The sequence below is a fragment of the Musa acuminata genome, chromosome BXJ3-11 (assembly GCF_036884655.1).
Source record: "Musa acuminata AAA Group cultivar baxijiao chromosome BXJ3-11, Cavendish_Baxijiao_AAA, whole genome shotgun sequence".
NCBI classification, from domain to species: Eukaryota; Viridiplantae; Streptophyta; class Magnoliopsida; order Zingiberales; family Musaceae; genus Musa; species Musa acuminata.
In genome coordinates, this window is record NC_088359.1 from 10434556 (window position 1) to 10443383 (window position 8828).

Consider the following 8828-nt stretch of genomic DNA (forward strand, 5'->3'; position numbering starts at 1 on the left):
GAGATATATCAAATGGAGCTCTAAGGTTTGTTTAAGCCTTGGAGGTGGACCACCTATATTGACAGGTTATACAGATGTAGATATAGCAAGAGATATGGATACGAGGAAGTCCACTTCAAGTTATGTACTTACCTTTGTAGGGGGAGCTGTGTCATGGCAATCCAGGTTGTAAGGGTGTATTGCTCTCTCCACCACATAAACAAAATATATTGCTGCTACAGAGATATGCAAAGAAATGTTATAGATGAAAGAATTCTTACAAGAATTGGGGCTGAAATAAAAAAATTATGTGGTGCATTGTGACAGCCAAAGTATCATCCATTTGTGTAAGAACCCAATATTTCATTTCAAGTTAAAGTATATAGATGTCAGATACCACTGGATTCGAAATGTATTTGAAGAGAAGCAGTTGCAGCTTCAGGAAATTCACACAGATGATAACGGAGCATACATGTTAACAAAGACATTACCAAAAGAAAGACAGGAGATATGCTGACAGCTAGTAAGCATGACTTCACATTGAGGAGTCTTGGGACAGCCTCCCTTATGGGCTGAAGGGGGAGGTTGTTGAGCTGATAGCCCACATTCAGCCCAAGGTGGGCTTTATCAGCCCACAACTCACCCCCTCTTAACCTAACCCTAATTCATATTAAGGGGGGGTGTGGTGGTTATGAAAATAAGCATAAAAGGGCAGCAACGATTCTTGGTAGTAGTAAAAAGGAGGAGAAAAAGATAAAAATCTAAGGAGAAAGAAAGGGAAGAAAATAAGGACAACACAAAGAGACTATTCTTAATCATCTAGCAATATTTTCATCTCAGGTTAGATCAAATCTACCGTAGATTCTTACTGTGATTATTTGAGGAGAATTAGGGAGAATTTAGAATTTTATGCACAATGACGTGGTCCTTATATCCCAATTATTCTCTTGTGATTATTTCTAGGTTTTGGGCAAGAGATTGAGATTTGTATATTCATTATTCTTATAGTGGATTATCTCTAGTTTGTCCCGTGATTTTTACCTTATATATTGGAGGGGTTTTTCACGTATATCTTGGTGTTCTATTTGATTGTGATTTTATTTAATTTCATTGTGTGTTATAGCCTGCTAGTATTTGTTCATATACAAAAGTTTATTTCACTTTATATCCCATCAGAGGAATGGGTAGAAATGACCAGCTAGCAAATGGTGATCTGTAACACGATGGATATGATCGACTCTCGATAAAAGTAGAGATTTTAGTTGAGCGTAAAAGCATCTCAAAAGTCTATGCTATTAGAGAGAAAAAAAAATTAGAACTTTACATGAGCATTGATGTTCACCAAAGAAAAGAAAATAAAATTAGATCTAATAATATTATAATGTGTACCTTCGTTGTTCAGAAGAATAAATTTTATCTGATATATCAATATGCAAGAAGAACTAGATCCTTCTCCTCTCTTCTTATAGGGAGATTGAGAGAAAACTTTAATCTCTAAATTGTATTGAGTTGCGTCTAATTTAGCCCCTAAAGGTCCTGTCTATTTATATGCGAAAGCAAAGGGTCTAAAATAAGTTGAAAGCTCCTCTATAATATATCTCCTAAGGAATCCTACTTTAACATGAACTTCTTTTCTATTGGCCAATAACTATAATCAGAATCCAATCATATCTATAATATATCTTACCTAATTAAATAGGGCCACATAATCTAAAATTCTCTCACTTGGCCTAATAATTGGTAAGATTAAAAAAAACTTAAAATAAAAAATAAATAAATAAAATTTATTTAAAAAATAATTTGACCCAATTGGATTCTGAATTTTTAGAAAAAAAAACTATATACATGTGCGTGAATTTTAAAAATAGGCCAATAAGTCTAATAAATATAATAATACTATATTAAGTCTAACTAACAATATGAGTCATAGCGGTTGTATGCCATCAATGCCACACTTTTTTCTATGTACCACAATACTGTTAGCCTTTCCTAATGTAGTCCAAAATAACCCTTATAATTTATTGTATCAAGTCATCGCATTTAAATATAATATATACATACATAATTATAAACAAGATAGCAGAAACAAATAATTTTAAGTACATAAATAAGAATGTCAATTATAGTATCCACTCAAACATGTATCACCGTATCCTTTATGGGTTGCTCACAAACTTAATCATAAGTACATGTTTTTTCAAAATACTTCAAGCTGTAAATCCTAAGTGAATGGATCAGCAATTAATACAGTGGGACTCAAGTAATTAATTGACATTGGATGTTTCTAGACTCATCTTCTCTAATCATCAAGTACTTTATATAATAATGCATAGAGATGCAATAGTACTTATCATTCTTAGAGAAGAAAACTACTATAATGTCACAAAATATCTTCAACGACTTGATAATTGAGTCTGGCTACACCAAGTCTTGAGATGAAATTTCATAATAAAAAAGTTTGATTAGTGGCCTCAAAGCATACTACAAAATCAACTTATATTAATAATAATAATAAATTACTCCTCTAATTGATATAGACATTAACCGTAAGGTGGACTTCCTATTATCGAGTCAATTTATACAATCAGCATCCGAAAAATATCATTATTTCAAGCTGATATAATTTAATAAATGTGAGCATATAATCCTTTATCCCTTTCGGATATCTTATTATTTTCTTTGTAGTCCTTTAGAGTTTTTACTTCTGGGTAACTCCAACATATATCTAGTATTTTAATTATAAAACTGATATCTTTTTTGACATAGGTTTGAGCATAGACTTCCAACTATGCATATACAAAGAATATTTTTTTTATCTGATTCTTTTCAAGTCATTTTAATACATTTACTATTGAATAAAATTTTGCTTTTATGATTTACTGAAAAGCTGTATATTAAATCTTTTTCAAGACTCGGTTGATATATCCTTTCTAAGACAGTCTTCACAATCATTGAGGTTTATCCTTGAATTACTCAATGTTAATAATATAAGATATCTCATTCATATCAACATCTTAAAACTCTTACCGACAAATTTCTTGATTTAGTATAATAAACCAAGATCACTATTGGTAAGATAAAATTATATATATATATATATATAAGATCAATATAATAAACTTGCTCCCACTGATATAAATATTGATCAATAGTATTTTCCTTAAATATAGAATAATGATATCAAGAACCTTTATATATCATTTTCTTGAAGCTTGTTTAAGGTCATAAATGTATTCCTGAATTTGCATACTAAACTTTATATTTCTTTCATTTTCATTGTAAATCATTTAGTGTAACCCATATAAAGTTAGACCTTAAAAAATTATTTTTATATAATTATGATATAACTCAAACTTATAATGAGTCACTAATATCATGATGATTCTTAATAAATTCATTAAAAACTAAATATCTCATTATGATCGATACATTCTTTATGAGTAAAATTTTTAACCACAAGTTTGACCATTATATCGTTCAACATTATCCTTTGAGTCACATTTATATAATAGACTCTTTTACAATTATTGGACAATTCGATAAATTTATCAGACACCATTCTGGTTATTGATTTTAACTCTTCTTTTATTGCATCATATTACTTTTGACCTATAATCCTTGTAGATATGCCATATAGTAACTATAAATGATATGATTCCTTTTCATTTGAGATATTCCTAAGGTTATCAATTATGGTTGTTCTACAAGATCATTAACAACGATATCAATATAATGTGAGAGTTTAGTAAAGTTATTTTGTTGTTCACTTTTATCAAATAATTTAATAATTTAAGTAACAACAATATATCGAATAATAAAGGAGTATTAACTTGTATTTCCTCTATATCAAAATTGAATTTTGAGATTTTCACTCCCACTGATTTGCTATTTTATAGGAATCTTACATTACCATATTTAATTATCCTCGTACTATGATTAGAGCAATAAGATATGTACCCCTTTAAACTTTTCTGAATAGAAAATAAAATATTCAGAAATAGTAATTAAATCTAATTTTCTTTTATGTGAGTTGAAGATCCTTATCTCTATAGGACAATCTTAAATATGTAAATATATTAAGTTAGGTTTCCTATTATTTCATAACTTAAAAGAAGTAATGTAATTTACTTACTAGGAACACCATTCAAGATATACATAATTGTCCTTTGAGCTTCTTCTCATATTGATTTAGGTATAAAAAAAAAACTTATCATGCTCCTAATCATATCTATAAGGGTATGGTTATATCTTTCAGCAATTATATTCTGTTGTAACACATCTGGTAAATCATATTAAATATATATACTTTATTTTTCCAAGAATCTAGCAAAAGAATTATAATTATAATTAGATTCATCATAAATACCATAAAATTCATTACCCATGTCAGATATGATGATCTTGACTTTTCTATCTAATTGTCTATCGACTTCATTTATATTTACTTCAAGAGTATGAATGGTCATAGACTTTACATAAATTATATATATATAATCATATCTCAATAGGTTATTTATATTGTGATAAAATGTCTCTCTTTAATGAGACGAAGGAATAGAGTAATCCACGGATATAAGTATAATCTCAAGGAGTTTATAAAATTATATTTTATTTTAATATTTAATTATAGGATCATTGTAAACTTGAGATTCATATTAATTCTATATAGACTATTATACAGAATTCGAAGGTTAATTTTTATTGAATCACATTAAGTTTACAACCACCAAAAGGGAAATGATATTCTAATAATTCTAGGTAACGAACCCAAATTCCAAGAATTATAAGAATACAGCACGGATCCTCAAGATCTATCAAATGAATCATCTTTAGATATAGGCGATAAATACAAACTAATATCGCTTTCACTTTAAGATGATTCTTTATAATCATGAATATCTTATTCTCTTTTGGTTTTATCCCCTTTCATGAATATTTATTATTGGTAACATATGCTGATCAAACCAGTCCATCAAGTATTAAAAAATATTTTTTGTAATATTTGATTTGAACCGTATAAAGGTTATATTTATACTTTTTCATTTCAAATCAAATCTTATAGTTTTTTTCTTCTTCACGTAACTTTCTTTGCTACAGAAGTAACACTTTATTGTGAAGATATTTTTTTATGAGTTTATATAGTAATTATAAACTTAGGTGACTTACGCTTCATCCTTATTTTAGTGTTACCCACTCCTTGAGTAGTACTCAAAATATTATGAGTCTTGAGCTTATAACTTTATCATTTATATCGAGGATATAATATTGAATTCCTCAAATTTTATCATTTTAAGGTGTTAACTAATGACTTATCAGAAAATTTAAATTGATCATTTGATATTCCCATGCACTAGTTGTAAACTATACTGAAGTCTTAAATATCATAAAATTAAGTCTTTCATACTTTTCTTGATCAGTCACCTTAATTATTTATTCTACAGAACTTACAGTAATTAAGCTTGTGTTCTGTTCAATTAATCTGACCAAGGTCTCTTACTCACTCAATACAACTTGCATATGCTTAAACCATTTATTTCAAAAAGTATTAGGACATTTACAAAAATACAATAAAAGAAATACCACTTTAATAATATAATATTAATACATTGAGTTTCCAAAATATGATGAACTATTGATATCATCTATATTTCACCTTTGGGTGAAATATTGACATACCTAGTGTTCACTCAAGATTATTTATGGAGAACTGATACCATCTTTGAGGATTAGTGTTATTACCTTTGGGCATATGACCCTAAACTACAAGGATATTCAAAACAGTATTATCCTACCCCATCATATAACTATTTGAAATAGATTTTCTTTTGGGATTATCTAAATCTCCTAATTATATGTATCATCGTGAATATTATTTTATTTAATATCATTTAGGATCAATTCCATAATATATTTTATAGATTATTGGTTCAGGTCACTTTGGTGGCTACAAGACCAATACAAAAAGATAAAATACAATCTAAAATATCCCTGATAAGAACTTTATTGTAATTCATATCTCATAAGCCTATTATCCCAAGTTAATTTAGTAACTATTAGATAAAACTTAAAGAAGATTAATTACAAATAATATTCACTAAATTTCTTTATCTTGATTCCTACTGTCATTGTGAATATTATTTTATTTAATATAATTTAGGACTAATTTCATAATATATTTTATAAATTATTAGTCCAGATCACTTTGGTGGTTGTAGGACTAATACAAAAATATATAATATAATCTAAAATATCCTATATATAATAATATATTTATTATAATTTACATCTCATAAATCTACCATCCTAAGCTACTTTGGCAACTATCGATCAAATAAAATTTATAGAGATAAATTATAAATAATATTCATAAATTTATTTATCTTGATTCATGCTAAAGCAATTCAACAATAGAATAACAACCATAATAATTATATAACATTGATCAGCATAAAGAAAACTCATATGATAACTATAATTATGATAACATATAAATCATAAAGGGCATTATGTGAAAGATAAATATTATTTTATAATTTTAAAAATATACATGTGAATAACCAAATGAATATCAAAGAACAATAATTAGATTTTATTTACTACATGTTAAAAATATAATCAATAATTCATATGGGAAAACTATTAAAGTAAACCATAATTTATATTTTTTTAATAAAAATTAAATCCAATCAAATAATTAAAATATAATCATGATTAAATTCAATCATAATTATAATAAATAATATTTATCAATTTTATAATTGAGAATATAAATTAGAATTCTCAATTTTATAAGGGTAAATTATAAATATTTGACAAGATATAAACTGAAATTATGAGATTTGTAAGCGCATAATTTGGCAAAACCCTAGCATCAGGATAAAACCATAAATATGTTAAAAGAATTAAAAGATATTAAAAAATTACAGAAGGTAAAACTATAATTTGATCAAAGGGCCACCCCAGGACAAAACTATAATTTTGCCCAAAAATTGGATCTACAGTGCCGTCGCCTTTGCGCGGGTCTGCTCGCGCGCGGCCGCTGCGGCCGTGGCGCAGCCTGCACGGGGCTTCCTCTACCCACGCGTGGCCGCCGCTTGGCCGCGCGAGATCGCCGTCGGTGCGCGGCTGCCACGCCGCGGCGTTGCCTCTGCCAGCGCGCAGCTGCCGCCGCTTGCGTGTGCGGCATGTGCCCGCGCGCGGCCGCTGCCGCTACTTGCGCGCGGTTGCCGCTACCTGCGCGCGGCTGCCGCGGTTCCTATCGCACGTGGCCGCCGCCTTGGCGCGTGCAACCGCCGCATGGCCGCGGTGCTGACCGCGTGAGGCCGTCGCCGCCTGCACTACGGCACGCACGTTGCCCAACGCAACCATTGCGGTGCGCACGCTGCGTGGTGCAGCCACCGCTCTCAAGCGAACCGCTGCCCGCGCGCCGTGACGCGCGGCTACGGGGTGGTACACAGCAGTGGGGTTGTAACAGAGATTATCGCTATCAATAGCAAACAGTAAATTCATCGATCAAACATAAAAATTATACATTGCTCACAGTTAATAATAGAACAAATCATATAAAAAAAACAGATCAATTATTAATATAAAATCTCTAATCATATTATAATAGAAAAAACTTTTCTGTTAAAATTAAAATTATATATATATATATATATATATATATATATATATATATATATATATACTCAATCGGGTGACGTGAGCTCCAACATGTGGGAACACACATCACCTGCAAGAACATTAATTTGGTGCGTCCAAATAGCAACAGATCGCACGGATCCATTTATTGCTTCCATTATTGTCGGTAGATGGGCATTATTCGGTGGTGAGACACGATTGCTTCTCGGCCGAAAAAGAAACCGCACAAGACTCGACATTTCTTCTCCATTTAATTATTTGATAGAAAGACTTTCTATAGATCTTTTTTCTTTCTCTCTCTTTTTTTTTTCTTATCGGTTTTTTTCAGCTTTGATTTTGTTTTCGTATGCTGAGATAATTTTGAGAGCTTCCTGACAGCAGAATGGCCGTGGTCCTTGTACTAATGGTCTTTGCTAATGTCGTCAGACTCATTGTGATCTAACTTATTCCTTGCAAGACAAGGTCAAAAGTGACACGTTCTAACTTATTCCTTGCAAGTCAAATCGCTCCCGAAAAAGAATCTATTGATTCTCTCTCAATTGGTTGGATCGTAGGTGCGATGATTTACTTCACGGGCGAGGTCTCTGGTTCAAGTCCAGGATGGCCCAGCTGCGCCAGGGAAAAGAATAGAAGAAGCATCTGACTCTTTCATGCATACTCCACTTGGCTCGGGGGGATATAGCTCAGTTGGTAGAGCTCCGCTCTTGCAATTGGGTCGTTGCGATTACGGGTTGGATGTCTAATTGTCCAGGCGGTAATGAGGTCAAAAGTGATAGAAAATCATGATAAATATATATATATATAATAATAATAATAATAATAATAATATTCGATCTATAATTTAAGGATGAATAACTGATTTGATTACGTGATTTAAATAATTGATCGAACAAAACAATTTTCTCTCAAAATCTGGAAATATACTTATCATCTCAATGAATAAAATTTATTATTTTTATAATATATATTCATTAATTTTACAAAAAAATTGTACCAAGGGTGATGCGTGATAAGATCTCTCTAATGCTACAATAAATTACGAGATGTGTTTGAGACCAATGATTTGATGATTGGATGTCATGTATCATGTTCCAATTAATTATCACTCTCGTAACATTCTCGCATGCACTCAAAATTGACATTTACCAACTTTGCAATAATATATTGCCACCAGAATATCTCAACACTTGCAAACACTGCAACTA